General features: G+C 34.6%; 1 long non-coding RNA gene across 1 annotated transcript; it reads right to left on the reverse strand.

The window, feature by feature from the left end:
* Nucleotides 1-2,396: 2,396 nt before the first annotated feature.
* On the reverse strand, nucleotides 2,397-5,700 carry LOC114058992. Its single transcript, XR_003571559.1, has 2 exons — nucleotides 5,509-5,700; nucleotides 2,397-2,980 (listed from the first exon to the last, which is right to left on the reverse strand). It is a non-coding gene; the product is annotated as an uncharacterized LOC114058992 (long non-coding RNA).
* Between the last annotated feature and the right edge of the window lie 12,566 nt (nucleotides 5,701-18,266).

Below are 18,266 nucleotides of genomic sequence, written 5' to 3' on the forward strand. Positions count from 1 at the left end.
CTCCTTGTTAAGCAGTATTTCAACATATTTTATAAACAAGCAAAGGCTTAATAATAATGATACTATATGCAAAACATGTAATGAGCAAACACCATGCCAAGAGAGTAACTCAGCACCTTCTCTTAGTAACATACTTCAAATAATGATGGGAATATTGTTGATGATATATTGCTGTCTTGATTGCTTTTGTTCATCTCTGCTCCTTGCTGTCCCAAAAGAAATATCTGTTAAACAGCGTGGGTTGACTTTCCCAAGAGATCTGTGAAAGTATACATAATTTAAGAATGTTAATAATAAGAGGCTAGATGTCCAATGTATGCTCCCTGGGAGAAGAAAAAAGCAGAAAGAAATGTAAAATTAATTAGAGCTAGTTACTTTAGACATTGCACAATTAACTTGTGACAATGCACTTGTACAAAATTCAAATTCTATGAGTCATCAGTATTCTAAGAGTGGATTCCATTTATGTGGTATATCAATAGTCACAAGAGAAAAAATTAGATTCATAAAATATACAGTTTGACTCCAGGACACCTGGAAAATCTAAGCCTATATCTGGAAAACAATTTAAGTCACAACGTTTTTGTATGTATGGGTCTTTTCTTCTGGTTTAATTTTGCAGCTCAAAAGACAGATGTTCTCAAATCAAAGCCATACAGAAAACTCATGAAAGGCACATGCTGCACTGATTTCCATCTGATAATCTGATAAGGAAGTCTCAGAATGCAATACATGCTCATTTGATCAAACAAACATTTAAACTAAAATAAATCTCAAATTTTTAGCACATCTGGAACTCACTGAAAGAAACACATACAATGAAGCAAAACCCTTGATGCAAATTATAATAGGGAAAACTAGCCATCAAATTTCAAACTTTTAATTAAAAAGTGCCCCAAACCAAATATTACAGCTTTGCAGTTTCAGTTAGTCTGCATTTAAACACATCTGAGGGTTTTATCTGCACAGGAAGAACAAGTCCTACATATGTTTTGGAAGGGTTTCCTGTAAGACTTCCCCCCAACCTTTGGAAGTCTTCCAGTAAGAAAGAAAAGGAGCATATGTTTGATTTACAGAGAGAAACACCCAGAGAAGCAGTAGGTAGAAGGATGAGTTAAAGGGAGAAAGTGAGTTTCATTTTTGCACAAAGATTGTTTTTAAACTTCATCTTCAGTTAAAAGTTTTGACATAATTCCAAGACTTAATTTATTTTGCCTGGGAGACCATAATTTTTAAAACAACTGTTCCAGTTTTGAAGGGAAAACACAGCCAAAAGGAAAAATAAATATTTTAAATGAGATACAATAATTGCCAAGAACATAAAATAACAAGTAATATTCTAAACTCATATAATGATCATTATTTGGAATGAATACTCAATCCCGTGTGACAGGAGTTTACTTTTCAGTGGGTTCTTACAGTTTCAACTAAGATTTTTTTTAAGGTTAAAGGATATGTGGATAATAAATTACATTATGTAGACTTCAGAAGGACACGGAATTAATTTGTATTATGAGTATTATATAATCATATGTGTATTAATTTTATTATTGAGGGAGTGAGCAATGCAGTAACAATTTCTTTTAGTTTCTTTAAATTAAGGAAGTCCTGGTATGAGAGCCTAGACCCTTTCCTCTTGTTTGTGACATAAGCTTTGCAAACAGTAAACCAAAAGTAAACTTTAAAAAACTCAAAATCTGGTTTACTCTGAAATCTTGAATATGAGACTTATCTTCAAAGGAACAGCATTAGACACTTAATGCTATGGCTTTTGGGCAGGATGGGACTCCTCTGACAGACAATGATTTCCTTCCTCCAGTGTTGAACTGTTCCAGAATTTCTACACGACGATGCTCCAGTTTGAACTTCCCTTTCAGCTAAGTCTATTTGCTTTGTGTTGAGACACTGACAGTTTTCAGCTCCATTCTGGAGTTGAATCCAGACAGTTCAATGAAAGGGAAGAATAGTACCATATGACTTGGATTTTTTTTCCCCCTTCCAGTACAGAAAGGAACAGCTTAATGTCAGGTCGAATTTTAAATTCAAACTGAGAGGGACAGGAAACAATAAGAGTTTGTTCTTACTCTGAAGGGGACAATAAACAGAAAGAGAATGGGTCAGGTAAAAATATATAAGATGAAAAGATGCTAAACCTGAAACATCTTTAAAATAAGTAACTTAACCCCACTGTTTAAGTGGAAAACCATTACTATGAACTGTGGCCGAAATTTAAACCTGAATATTTTTTTGATTTGTATAGAGACAGCCTAACATGCTATTTGCAGGGACTCAGAGGATAAAATCAGGATCTTCACAATAAAAATTAACCTTATTGAAAAAAAATCAATGTATTTCAAGCAATCATTCTTTCAGCAGTGAAGCATTTGTGACAGTTATATATACAGCTCCTTTTATTATTCACAAGTCCTAATTCACTGCTGGCATCTGCTGGCAAACCTTACAGAGATTATTACTACTGCAAAGATGGAGTTGATTTCTTGCTACAAGAATTGAACTTTTTCAGTTTTCACTTTCATCAGAGGGTTCCTAGCCCTCCTGCTTTCACACAGAAAAGAAGCTACACAGGATTTGATGATTATCTGGTCACAGGAATTCTGGATGGTTGAAGGCTCTAGATTTAGCATCATGAAGCAGAGATTTATTGTAGTGACATCCAAGAAGAATGCAAAAGATCTATCTATTCCCTTTTCTGTCACCTTGGCAACTTCACTGCATCTTTCCCCTGGACTACCTTAAACACAAACATTTCAGCAGTGAACTACACTCCAGCTACACCAAAACACAGCTGCGCCTCTTCATCAGTCACTGAGGAAATATTCACATAAGACATCACTGATTTCAGACAAACTGTAAGGACAGTTTATTAGTTCTCATGATGCTCCATGCCACAGAAATGGCTCAAGGTATCTCAGTAGCATTTTCTGTCTCTGCAATGAGACCTTTCCTCAGCAGCTGCAATCTTGAGAAAGTCAAGAAAGAAGAACAGGAAATAGGTTCTCAGTTACACAGCTTTGAATTCTTCACTATAGGACATGAGAAAAGCACACTTCTGCTTGCTTTCAGGGAAAAGAAAGAAAACACACAGACAACTTTCAGTGCACTTTCTCACAGCTGTAAACAAAACCTACAGAGGAGAAGAGAAAATACAGACTTGTTTGGAACATAGGAATGTAAAACTTCTCAGAAAAAATAGTTTTATTTTAGCTCATCTAGCCATTCCTATTTACATAAATGAGTAACACTTCAGAATCTTGTACAGTATTTGACCTTGAAGACTTCTTTCTGCAATTAACACTACAAGCAGTTAACTTCAAATACACATGAACAGTGTAGTTCTCAAGAAAGACCCAGAGATGGGCAGAGAATACTGGATTCTCTGCTACTTATTCTGGAACAGTTCTTACAAAAGTGAATCAGCTTCCTTGTACAGAATCCTTCTGGCAATTTCACTTCAAAAAGATATAGTGTTCTTTTATGGAGCTTTTATCCTTCTCTGCATTTGTAAATACACTGCCCTCAGCAATGCTTACAAATTAGCTGACACTTACCAAAACTGTTGCTGTTGTCTTGATTTAAGTGAGTTACTATAATTGGCATGCATTAATATAAGTCTAGAGAAAATGAGATAGCATTCTTTTACCTGTCCATCTATATATATACTCACATAACACACATATCTTCACATATATATATCTATATATCCACACACTCACAGACCACACATACAATAAAAATTATCATTTGTTCTAGAGCAGTATTCATTATCTATGCATGTTCCTGAAGATAATAACTTTTACAAAAGTTGTAAAGCATTATTTCTCAGTTTATCTCCCAAATCTGGTATCTGAGGTTCACGGAATATGCTTAAATCTATATAAACCAGCAGGTTTTATCTAGTCTAATTTGCAATTTCATTTTTCTTCTCAGTTTCTGAAATACACCAAAATTATATTTACTCTTTAATTTAAACACTCATAAATTAGCTGATGTATAATCTTTGACATATTATTTATCCCTTAAATTCCATCTGCTATTTGTCATATCTGATTATCAAGCTATTGTCATATCTGTTATAATTTCTTTTATATTATTTTATATATTATCAAAGGTAATCACAATCACGGAAATGTTTGCGATGATATACACTGGACACTTCCCAGATATTTCATGACAGAGCCTTTAGAATCATAGAATCACTAAGGTTTAGAAAGACATTTAAGATCATTTAGTCCATCTCTGTGGCAGGACAAATTTACTTTTTTTCATATACGTTTTCCTCCTCTTGTTTAAACCACAAGCATTATTAATTTTTACTTGTAGAAGGGGAAAACAAAGTTAAAGAATAGCCCCAAAACTCAAAGAAAACCCAACTTTTCTTTGATAGCTACCCATCCAAATAATAATGACAAGGAAAAGCATAAAAGAACATACATTGCCATTACATTTATTGAACAAAACTGTCCATCGAATACAACAGTGGGTTCTACTTAAAAAGAACAACTGTGCTACAATGTGGCCAAAACAAAAAACATGATCACTTCTGAGACTGTATTCCTTGGAAAATTATCAAATATATCATCTGAGTAGCCTCATTATTACTTGTCATTCCCCATTTTGTTTAATGTCAACCATTCAAAAAACAAACAACAAAAAAACACAAAAAAACCACAGAAACAAACCACTTACACAAAAAAAACCACCCCAAACATAGAACAAGGCGTTTCCATGAAGTATAAAGCTTGTGCTACTCGACTGAACTGAAGACAAGTTGCCATATCTTACAGTAGAGATATTTGTCTATGACACATACATGGTGCAAACCCTGTGGTTGAAAGAGTAAGGTTCATTTCTATGGATGACAAAGTCTGTATAAATAATGGTATGAATAGTAAGGTTGCTATTGGCCATTAAATTTCCCTCAATTTTTCATGGAAAAATAATTATTTATACAGCTTAAGGATGAAAAATGGTTCAGCAATCACTCTACACGCTGAAATGAAATTCAAAATGAGAGTTTCTTAAAACTTTTGACCAGGAAAACACATTGGTAGCATAAATAAAAATACTACAGGGTGCCAACAAAAGTCTGTGGGGTAGATCTGTTTAACGAACATAGGGACCAAAACCATCTTAGACTTTGTTAATAGTGTTTTCAATTAGTAACAGCTTGAAAAGAAATCATAGTCATTTAAATATACTATATGTGCTTAATTTTTGTAAATTTCAAGCCTCGGTGCCACAATTAGAACAAAGCATTTTTGTTCTCAAATTAAATGAAACTTTAGCCCTGAAACATTCATGATTTTGAGGAAACATCTGCGTGCAAAGACGTATTTGAAAATGCATGCTAAGCTTCACGGAAAAGCTTAGATGTCATCAGCTTCAGTGAAACTGAAACCAGCCTACAAGTCAGCTGAATCTGCGTTCAAGTCTCTGTGCTAAAGACAAAAAATAAAGACACAGCATATAGCACTGAAACTGCTTTACCTGCATACAGGTCCTGAAGGCAGGAAGTTTTTTTAATTTGTCTAATCTTCCTGTGATGACACCTTATCTGAGCTGCATTAGCTGTCTTAGTTTTTTAGCTCTTTGCGTCCAACTTCCCTTAATTTTTGGATATTCTGAGAAACATTCAGTTAAAAGCCATTTTTGGCCTCAGAAAATTGAAATTCATATCCAAACGTATTGGAACACAGCTTCTGAGCTGCCTAATTCTGGAGTCAGTGCAGAAGAAATTGTTAACTTACATGGACTTGGGCACTAATGGTAAATGCTGCTCCAGAGCATGTGACAAACTGTGTAGATTTGATAACAGTATTTGAAAATATGCATTAACTGAGTTACTGTTCAATTTCTAAATGAAATGTTAATGTCAAATCAAATTGACCACAAATACTCTTCCAATCCTCTGCAGGCAGAGGTGAAAGTCCTCAGTTCTGAAAGTCAAAAAACATTCCAGAACAAATGAAAAAAGAGAGAAAGAGCTGTCACAAGATGAGACTTTACAGTCACAGGTACAGATTAAGACAAAACCATGTATAAACACTGTAGCATTACAGTATAGTAATAATTTGAAATTTTTAATATTTAATGGGATTTTCTTAAGGGGGCTTGCTATCAAAAATCAGATAATTTTATGCTAGCAACAGTATCCTCAACAAATACTAATGCTTAACATTCATTGCTATTGAACTCTGGAGTACAAATACATTTTACATCTCTGTAAACATGCAAATAACTGCTAATAAGCAGCATGATAATCCTGTCTCGGAACTAGGCTAACTCTATAATATTACAACTTTGAGGAAAGATCTGACCTGCAAAATCATTGTTATTGGTTTCTATTTACTTTACTTTTGTTTTCCATGTATTTTGGTAGATTTTGTATATGTAAAGCACTCAGAAGGTATGAACAGGCCTCTAATCACCTGTAAAGTAACTTAGACTACTGAATCCTCAATATTTGCCTGACATTCAAAATCAGCTGTGTAGATGATCAGAAGCTTTGACAGTGGTATTTGGCACAGGAGCTGCAGTCTGACTCCCAAAGCAGAAATGCAAATTACAGTAATACAGAAAGCAAATGCATTTTGATTTGCAAATCTGTGTTTCAGATTTCACAGTTATTCATGTCTGATTAAAACCCAGAGACTGAAATACAACTATTATAATAGCATTTCTAAACCCTAATTTTTCAACTCATTAGTAATTCATGCATTTTGATCAAATTTTCACTCTCTAGTAATTCATTAAAGCATATCTTTGAAAGTGAGCTACATAAAAAGTTCTATGATTAGACAGATTCAAACCAATTCAGTAGCTTTGTTTATAGGGCAGCTGCCAAGACTTGAGTCACTAAGTCAGCCCGTGACATGCCCGCTTGTATAACTTGTATTCTTTGGCAGCATTTGAGGGGTTTGCATATCTCTTGTTGGATTCATAACTCTACTCACATATCAAAAAATGAAATTGAGTGATAAATTTGTATAAAATTAGTTTTAAAACTGTACTCATTAAATCCAGTGGAGATGAGTGTATTTTTTTACATCCTGCACCACCCTCTTACTTGGTGGCCAAAGAAAGGGAGAAAATTTGAAGCTGGTAAATAGTAAACTTCTTGCCTTACATCACAGTTTTGATTAAAACTTTAAAATTTGGTTAAAGCTTTAAAATCCACCAGGCTCCTGTATCTTCTCTGATAGCAGAGGTTGGTAGACATACAAAAGGAACAAATTGAATGAACTTGTCACAAGTACCATTGACATCAGCCTGCTGCATATTGATAGCCACCTCTGTGTGGACAGAGAAAGCACATTCTCTCTTGCTCTTTCTCTCCACTTACTTAATTAAATTAGGGAAAGGACAGGTGAAAGAGCAATAAATTTCAAGCACATTTGTTAGCTTGTTAAGCTAAAATTGGATTCAATACTGAAATAATTGGTCTCCTCCATTCAGAAATCTGTTCCACTATTTTTCTGCAAATTGTATGCCTCTCAGAGTTTTTTCCTAACTAAGTGCTCAAGCAGTAAATATTTTGAGAGATGATTTGCTTTGCTTCCTCTAATGTCTAGAAAATGATTAGTCTTTTTTAAACCATCAGCTTGTAGCCCGATAACCTCATTTCAGTTCTGGATTAAAAGAGTTTCTGGTCCTTAACAGTTACTTTTTTCCTCCTAAACAGAGGTTTATTTAGTGGAACAACCAACTCTTAACAATTTGATATCTCTGGCATACTCTTTAGGTGGTATAATACAATCCAATTTCATAACAGATTTCAAAGCTAGTCAGAGCTTGCTTAGCAGTTCCTATTTATCTTTCTCTGGAAAAGAAAGGAAATGTTTTGTTTGCTTTTTTTGTCTCATTTTCCCTTGAAGGATTCCAGTAGGCCAGTTTGAAATCCAGAATATTAATTACTTTATATACCATTACATCAACATGATCTGAAGGAAACAGATTTTTCTGAGTTTCCTGTTCTAAATGATGTGAGTTCAGATAGAATATTTGATAGTTAGGGACTGGGGCCCTGCTACATGCAATCAGTTCTTCCTTATCTAGCAAAGCATTGTTTTTAATTTCATGTTCTCTTAGTGCCAGGCTGAAATGAAATTGAATTATTTTTCATATTTGACCTTTTCACACCTACAACTTTACCTCTTTACACTTTGAGGTAGGGTGTTTGATGGTCAAGGCTGAGAAGGAGAAATAAAAGTAGACATTAAGGAAGTGAATCTGTAGAGCCTGAGGTCACCTTAGAGGAATCAGAGTGTTTCCCCACTATCTAGAATCAGACTGGTATTGGGTAATTTCTGCTTGAATTCTGGTTAAACACATTCATCAGATGACTAAACAGAGAAGAACTTGAAGAGGAATTTGTCACCCACTGGTTGGAGATCAGTACACAGCCTGAGAGGTGAAGTGTCAAAATTTCTATGACAGAAGAACATGAATCAGTTCCATTCAAGAGAACAAAAGGTAAAGAGGCAGACAAGAATCCACACAAAGTTGCAGGAAGGCTTTGTCAGAGGCCTCTCCTCTGGGACAGAGATGCTTTAGGTCTCTATGATGTTTTAGGTCATCTAAATACTCTCATCTATGCTCCATTTCCCATTAAAGGTTGGACCAGATGATTTTTCAATGTCTCTTCCAACCTTGCCTTTTCTGTGGTTGGCGCACATTTTTTAACACCCTCTCTATGGGTCATACTATGGTGCTTCTGGAAGTAGTAATTTTCAGACCACCATAAAACCCCACAACCCAGCTGAATTCTTATTTGTTGACAAATAGTTTATGTCAGGTGGTGGCAAGCAATGGCATAAAGACCTATTGTACAGTGTACAGCTAGGAATTTCCTTCCTAAAAAGAAATCATTCTAGGCTTTGAGTCAGAAGAAAAAGAAGGTCAAAATGACTTTTTGGATGCAAAGTTTTTGGTTTCTCTTGAAATCAGTGGTTGTGGCTGCAAAGTTCTACTTTCCATGCCAGATCCAGAGGTTTAGAAATTATACACAGAAGAATGGGCTGAAGGATTTTATCTTGTAAAAAGTAATTGATAACAACAATGTTAATTGTAGTGTAATAGGAAGGAAAAAAATACACAGAAACCTGAAACCAACTGGGAGGCTGGCCACTGCCTGAAACAGCAAAGGTCTGCTTCCATGTGCATGACCTGATGAAGGAAGGGAAATATCTGTTTATAGTAGAAATAAACCCCAGTGCTTCTAGCAACACGAGGGCACCTCACACAATGTCTTCATTGTTTCTGAGTTACCCTTGATGGACAAAAATAAAACATCTAATTTAATCTGAGTAAAAGGGGTTTTTTTTCCTAAACTGGCCTGGAATTGGCTGTGAAGAGGTGATATATAACACATCAAAGGGCTTGCTGGGCCATAGTATGCTGCTACATTAAGGAAACTCCAGACATGACAGACTGGGATGGAAAAAAATCATCTGAATGCTTGTACATCCCTCCTACATCAACTCTGCCAAGGAGGAGGTCTGGGGAGTTTACTGTACTTGCCTTCCTCCCACCCTTTCTTGGATTATGTATCAACTGGAATTGACTAGCTGATTTGGAGTATGCAGCAAGTACATCTGTCACTGGTCCTAATTATATAGCAAATCATGGCAAAAAACCCCACATTTCCAAGTCTGGAAAGCAAGTTGGCAAAATGGATTGAAAGGCTAAGGAGAGAACTTAAACTCATAGGCCCCTGCTGCAGTGTTTACTGAGATATAGTAATATTTGGCTTTGCAAAAGCAGACAATTTTCAAGACGGAAGGTAAATTATAGAATCACAGAATCATTAAGGTTGGAATGACCATTAAGATCATCAAGTCCAATGTCAACCCAGCACCACCACCATGTTCCCCATTGAACTATGTCCTCAGTTGACACACCCACGTTATTTGAACATATCTGGGGATTGTGATTCCACCACATTCCTAGGCAGCCTGTTCCAGTGCTTAACAACCATTTCAGTGAAAAAATTAAATAGGATTACTTTAGTAAGGCAGGATTCCTCACATAACAACATCAAATTCTAAATTAGTAAGATATTCTCATACCTCTGATTTCCCTGTAATCTCCTACTTGTAAGAAAATATTTTTCTCTTTGCTATCCTCATGTTGAAAACACTCTTAATACTTTCTTAGCATTAACAGGAAAAACAAAAGTCAAATTTTATCCAAAAGATAAAAAATGCTTCACATGAAAATTTGACTGTCAGTGATAAATGCAATCCTGAATTTGTTTGGTCTGTTTGAGACTAGGAATATTAGATGTAGTTACTAATATTATTTTCTTGGCAGGAAAATATTCTACTTCAGAGCACAATATTCTGTTTCAAAGCAAATGTGTGCTGTTGCACCACAGAAAGCTTTTCCAGTATTATTGTCCTTAACTCACTGTTTGTTCTCAAGAATCCTCCTCGGAACTGAAACTCATTTTGACCCTGCATAACTAAGTGCTGCGACTACCCTATTGTGCAGGGGTAGCAATGTTATTTTTTAACTAGTGATTGAAACTCAAATACGATTTTTATTTTCTCATGAACACTAGTTGTCACACATTTATCATACTACATTGTGAATGGATAAGCCTTCAATATACAATATATTTTAGAAGGAAAAAAACTGATTACGTAAAGAGTTGAAAGATAATTTCTTTCTATTAATATTTAAAAACCTCTACATAACAGCACACCATACCTTCCCTACTCTGTTGTAAACACTTGAAGTAGCCAGACAGGTTTTTGAAGGTCACATTGCATTATTATGGATGAAGCTCCATAAAAAGGCTGAATTACAGTGTTTCTGTTGTCATTTGTGGCAATGCATAGAAATAAACATGTGACCTGTATCACAGATGCTGTAATTTGTAAGTTTTTTCAAAAAGAAACATACTTTATAATAGCTGCATGTGTGTGCTTGTTGGTTTGTGTTTTTTCCCAACTTACATATAATCACTTTTACTACATAGGGACCATGACAAAAGATGGAACAAAGTATACCACCTTCTGTTTCTTGCATTAAAAAAAAGTGATGAAAGTAAGCTTATTGAAAAGCAATAGCTTTGGAGGACATGCTTAAATGTAAAGACAGTACTGAAATTTAGGATGACAGGTTAAAAGGGAACAGAAAGTGCAACCAAGAACCTGCCTATACCCGTGCTGCCTCTGTTCCTTCTCTGCTAGACATTCATCCTGTTTGGTCCTGCTACAGGCTTTCTCAATGAGTTGCTCCTGTAAACAAGTTAGCTGCTGACAAAGTGCACAGTAATCCAACAGTCTTTGTACCTCACAATATGTGTGACAACTTTCAGAAGGTTGAACCAGTTCATATCAATAGAAAGCACAGACATCAGCACTGGTGTGAGATCATGGAGGTGCCAGGATGACTAGCAAACCCACATCCTGATTGTGCAGGAAGATGCTTATAAGTACATGACCAGGTTTGCATGTTTGCTTTTCTTTCATAGACTTTGCCTGAGGAGAAAAGCCTATTGGATTAATTAAATACTTCATTTCCAAACCATAGAGTATACTTGTCAATCTAGAGCTGCTGAAATTTTAAAGGAATTAAATTGAACATTTATAATTTTCTCTCTTTCAGCTCCGTTTTTTTTTTCTCTGCCTTTTAGCTGTCTGCTGCTAATTTGTTATAAAAAAAAAAAAATAATTTCTCTGCACTTATATGTTTTGAATCATAGGATTACATAAATCACTAGTTTCCAAACAATTTGCTATTTCTGGTACTCTATGAAACCATTTTTAATAAATATGAATGTCCTCCCTCTCACTAGAAATCTTGCACCAGCCAGTGCTACAGAAGAATATGAAAGTATGAATCAAATATAAAGAGAAGATGGAGAAACGCATTGCAAGTAAAATGCCTTGTGAAATTCCTAAGTTCTAAGACATTTCTATGTGATGTTTATTCTCAGAAGAAATAGTAGAGTGTAAAATCAGTAGCCCTAACTTAAGTTAAAAAGTGTTTCAGAAAAATAAGTCCTGCCTTTCTGTTATAAGGTTTGCAGACGTGACTTTTATAGAGTGTGTATGGAAAACCAGGGAAAAATGACGAAGTACTACACTGTTGATAGGCAGCGGCAGCCTCTCTTTGTCTTTGCCCAACAGATTCTTCTCAGACAAAGGCAGAACTAGAACATGAAAAATGGTTTATATTTACAAGGAGCAGGTGATTCTGAACCTCTTTCCTTCTCCTGGTATTTTGCTAGAGCACACTTAAGTGCCTCTTTCATCCAGGAACTTGTTGGAACCTCTTACTCTGTCTTGGGTCTATCAAACTACTGACATTGATAACAAACCTCTTTCTCAATATGCCCTTACTGAAGCAGAGGAACTTTCAGAAGTTAGCAGCTTCCAGCAAAGGGATGTAAAAATCAAACTAGAAGACAAGGATTGAAAAATGGAGGTCATAATAAGTAAAACTGAAATTTCAAATAACACCAAAAGTTACAATAGAAACATTTTTACATTGTTTTCTGGTTTCACCTCTTACTCAGCTCTTGTTTTGACATAGCCCCTAAATATTTGTATGACTAATATCACAGCAAAACCCAAAGTCTTTTCCTGAGAAAACACCAAGAACCTCTTTTTTGGAAATACAATTTTTGCTGAACTTGGGTTATGTAGGTGAGCCTTTACTAGGAAAAGCAGCCTAGAGTTAACTAAGTTTAATTTTTAAAATTAACTGCTTCAACTTAAATATTTTGCTTCCCTTGAGACAAAAATTGTCAACTGCAAGCTTTTGTTTATATACTGCTCAACATAATTTCTAACCACAAATTAAATATGCATTACTTAATTTGCTTGCAAGCTTTTCTCCAGAGTCCACTCTACAATTTCTGGAATGCTAATTACTTCATAATTTTTCTCTGCACTATCCATAATCCTGCTGGGAATCCAGACAGAGAGAAATTTAAGCAAAATTAAATAGACTGTAGAAAGCACAGACTTTCAATTGCATTCTGCACTATGTTATGATGTTTTACTACAGTTCCCATTCTCACATGAATGAAGCATATTCTTTATTTTCTATGCTTGATTGTGCAGAAATGAATGACTACAATTTACAGTGGAGTACCTGAAACAGGGAAACATTAAAGATTAAGTCCTATCTTTAAGAAGTCTTTTACAATTTTTCTTAATGGAGGTAGTATTTTGTATGGTAAAATTCAGATGGGCACTTGATGGCCATGAACCATTGAAACAAACTTTTGGGTTTGTTTCTGACTCTTTAGCCACTTTATATGTCTTTTTTATACAAATCAGAGTTGCACTTTGTACCATGAGCGTTTAGTGGAGAGAAGTAAAATACTTTCTCTGGGAAACACTACGAAATGAAAGAACCTGTAAGATTACCACCAGCATGAACCCTTTTCCAGCTGCCACAAAGACTATTTGACTCTGTGTTGAAATTTCATGTCCTAAGAACTTTGATTTGCAGATTGAATTTTAGAGGAAGAGTTTCTGTAATGTACGAACTCTGTTTATCTCAGCAAAACTTCATTTCTGTTTGTTCTGGAAGCTGCTTGTCTGAATTTAAAATAAAAGCAATTAGTTTGCCCTCAGGGCTTAGTACAAACAAAGATTTGGGAAATAATTAATTTGAATGTGTAAGAAATACTAAGGGAAGAGTGTTTACATGTAAATATCCTTTTTTAAAAAATTCAGAAAAAATCAGTGAACTGCAGGAAATATGCAACTGGGAAAAAAGATGGCCAGATAAGCAATAAAGTATATTTTTTTGTTTAACATGATACCAATTTGAATTTTCAAGAATTAACTGTGAAATATAATCAGAAAATGTAGTTGAGTCAAAATAGCAAGATACATAACTAAAATTTAGCACCAAAAGAGTACTTCTAGAGTAACATATCTATAGAGAGAGTAAAGAGCATGTGTATAATATACAAACATAACAAAATCTCATGAGAAAGAAGTGAAAGTACTATTGGTTTAGCTGTAAATAAAAGCTGGTTAAAACTACTAATCATAGAAAAAACACTCATAGAGATAAACACATAAAATGTGCATGTAAAGATAAACATATACGCTACTTGACCTGTACTAAATAAGAAGATAATGTTCTGGAAACTTTTTTTTATTTATTTATTATCTCAGTGGGGTTAATTTGTTTCATATACGTGGTGTTTGTTTGGGATTTTTAATCAACCCCAACAGTTTTCCAGTTAATTATTAAAATGCTGAAAGCTTCTGCTTTAGAAACTTTAGAACTTCTTGTAGCTAACATAATGGAAACAGAACTGAGGAGCTTCTAAGCAATTCTATGAACGTACTGTTCAGAGCATAAGAACATGAACATCCTACCACATTATTTGACTGCTAAGAAAGGAAGGACTGTTAAGAAGTTATATAATATCATCACAGATGTGGGTGTATCAGTGGTAACATCCTAAAAAAATATAACAGTTAGGATTATGAATTCATATACATGCACCCCCATCCTATTGCCCAGACATCTATATGACCTTTTGGTATCTCCCAAGCACCATACATACATTCGTCAGACTTTTTTTTCTTTTTTTATCCTATATTTAAAAAGGATTCAAGAGGAAAATTACTTCCTGCGTTTATGGCCGCAAGTCAGAATAGCCCTGAGCCATGTTCGTAATGACATTCCTTATCTGCCGCAATCTTGGCTTCCTTTTGTTTGCTGGGCTTTTTGGGAACACCTTGTATAGTAATTACTTTAATCTTGTTCTCTTTCCTAAAACACTTCCACGTTAAAAAAAAGGAAAAATGGAACGCAATGCAGAATAATTAATTTATACTGTTTGAAACAAATCCAATAAACTGGGAAAATCTATCAATTTTAGTCACTGAAAACAGGGCAGAGCCTGAGCATCAAAACTGACTACAGTCGGGCAGAAGACACAAATGAGAATATTCAGAAGCTGTTTCACAGTGTTTGGATTTTTTTGAACAGAAAAAAAGGAATCAAAATTGTTATGAAATCCCTGAAAGTGGGACAGCAAAGTCTTTTGTGTTCCTTCCTCCTACTGGGTCAAGAAAAAAAAAAACCTTAGTGAAAAAGGTAGTAAAAAAAATTACATATCTGAAATGCACGCAGCTTCTCCTGCACTTTTCTGGCACATGGGCTTTTCATTTAGTCTTTTTGGTTGTTTTCTCCATTAAAACTACAAGCAACTGATTTACGTAAACAGTGAACATATCACAGAGTACACAGGAATTGTCAAACTTCCATATCCTGTCTCTGATAGCAGTCACTATCACTGTAAGGAGAAAGTAAGCAACAGTAACAAGATATCCTTATCAACATGGAAAGCTGTTCCCACCCTCTGAAACTGATTCATGTACAGAAGATAAGTAGCCTCAAAACAACTGTAAAAAAACCCACATGAATAATCTTGCTACCTCTACAAAGTGTCAGCCTGTCCTTTAGTCTTTTGGCTTTGATGTTACAGAAAAATTCTTGACCTTCAGTGCAGTTCCAAGAGAACATCTCATTTCTCCATCACAGCTCAAGATCCCATCTCTTGCTCAATTCTGTTGACTAATGATAGAAGACTGTTCTTTTTCCCAGCTTAAACACACACACTTCTAGTGCAGGATTGCCAGTGACAGCATACAAAAACAAACTGTACCAGGTTTCTACTCTACAACCACCCTCAAGATACATCAATAGTGTTTAAATTATGCAATGTATTTGATCATCATAAGAATTTAGAATTTATTCAGATATTATTACACAATTTTCTATGGAAATGTACTAGCAGTGTCAAAGTAGATTCTCTTACTCTCTCTATTTTACCAGTGTCTAACTCCAGGACTGTTGTGAACCTTGTGCTGCTTCCCAGCATCAGACAACATGATTTGGAAAAATCATTGACACCTGCATCTAATTCTTCAGGAATGATGTGAAACCAATGAAAAGAACAATTTAATTTTTTTTCCACAGCTCTGGTACTCTGTTTACCTGTAAGAAGTCAAGTCTTCTCTAAAGTAATCTCAAATGTGAATTGAAAAAAAAAAAAAAAAAAAAAAAAAAAAAAAAAAAAAAAAAAAAAAAAAAAAAAAAAAAAAAAACAAACAAAATTAAAAATCAAAAAGGAGCTTTTCCAATGTGAGTGTTGAAAATTTGCACTGGAAAACTGCAAAGAAAATACAGCATAAAAGAAGTTTATATAAGTTTTATAATAATATTTCCTTTGCAAACTCATTTAACTTTCTTCATAAAAATAAAAAAAAGGTATGCAAATTTACAATGAATAACATTATTAGTTAAAAAAATTACAAGTGTTCTTGTATTGAGAGGGAAATGAATGACCTAATGTCTAGTAAATCCTAGTAGAAGGATTTAGGTGAAACTTTGGAGAGAGTTTTAATTTAACAATTCACCTTAATACCATCTTATGTTCCCCTTGTTGCTGGGTATTATCACATCAGATAATTAGAACATTAGTATAAAATTTCAAAGTTAATTTTTTCCTTATCTTTTGCATCCAGTCCTTCTATGCCATTCAAAAAAAAAAAAAAAAAAAAAAACAATGGAACCTGCTGGATTAGAACATCCAGCATATCTCAATACAGACTGTTCTTTACAGGCAAGATTGCTTGTTCTAAAAAAAATCCACAATATTGGGATTTCCATTTCAACTTCTATCAAATGTCCCTTTCTTCACAGGTTTCACTCTCAAGAAGTTTTCATATATTCAAATCTGAATTTTATTTTACAGATTTCATCTTGGGGTATTGGCTTCCAGCTCAGTGGATTATTCTAAATACTTCCTCATTGTTTGCATCTGAACTAATAATATCAGGACAGAGATGTAGCCCATGTCAAAGCTTAGTGTGAAAAAGGGAGACAGCAAAGAGAGAGGCCACTAAGTGCTTTTAAAGTGAAGATAAATTGCTCACAGCTAGTATAAGATATTCTGGGAATCAGCACAGAGCTGCAAATTCCAAAATAACTTACACTGCCAACTATGCTGTTTAATAAATAATTAGTAACTGACTAATCTACCTTAAATTTCCAAACTAGAGTAATGTGAGGACTTATTACACAACAGAAAGAGGGGAAGTATAATGTTTACATTCTTTTCACATAGCAGTATCATTTTATGCAGAAGTAGATAAACACAAATAGACCATATAATAAGAATTAGAGGAAAATTGTTCAGTCTTTCAGGATGTTGGATATCTGCATTATTTTGTCCATAAGTATTTTAATTAATTCAGGATTCCCACAAAGGAAAGTCTTACTATGAATCACCTCAAGTCTGTCTGAATTTCACAGGGCCACAGGAATGTTCTCACTCTGAAATGTACATTTAATTGGAAGGAATTAATCAACTGTTTAGAGCAGAAGAAAAACACAATAGACTCCATATTCCTGAGAACTCAGTAGTAAACCTTTCCACAAATAAAGGTTTCTAGCCCTACATGGAAATGTAGTGGTACCTGGCAAACCCCATTATTTCCAGAACATGAATGGGTTAAATTTTAATGTGCTATGATGGAGGCCAGTACTGCAGAGTCATCCCACAATGAAAAGAAACACCACATTGCAACACAAAGGTCTCTGAACAGCCTGTACAGTCATCAGCTGGTAGCATGTCAATGCTAATTAAATACTTGACACAACTTTTGTAAGAAGGTGTGGAGAAAGGTGCCTCAACCTGGGAAAACTTGCATAGTTTTCTTGAGTAACTTGTAGTTTTAGGTAGTATCTGATTTATATAACACTTAGCAGTTCTACCTGGGAAAAAGTATTATGTGTGTATACTCAAATCAGAAAGGGAAAAAAAAGCTAATCTGCTTGAATGCCATTGAAGTAATATGTAATAAGGGGAAAGTGTGAGAAAGAAAAATAAAGTATTGATACAAAGTAATTCAGCTTGAAAGGTAGAAAGATTCCTGATGCCTATGGGGGATAGAAATTCACTAATGTTATGCAAGTTATTAAAATAATACAACTCTATTTTCTGAAGAGTTGCTAGACAGGACAAAACTATTGATTTCATAAATCCTGTAACACAAATGCATAATAATAATGCCCAAAAATATATTAACCACTTCACTCATCAGAAAAGTAATGTTTTACATTTACTTTAAACAAAATAATATTTATATATTCTTAATTCCATCTGTCTTTTAGATAAGTCCATTGTGCTATTTTGTGTGGTAGTTATACGTACATAGTCATCTGAGTGTTTTCCAGGCAAACAGATTATTCAC

The sequence above is a fragment of the Empidonax traillii genome, unplaced genomic scaffold (genome assembly GCF_003031625.1).
Source record: "Empidonax traillii isolate 1590-97213 ecotype Southwest subspecies unplaced genomic scaffold, ASM303162v1 scaffold198:size1128796, whole genome shotgun sequence".
Taxonomy (NCBI): Eukaryota; Metazoa; Chordata; class Aves; order Passeriformes; family Tyrannidae; genus Empidonax; species Empidonax traillii.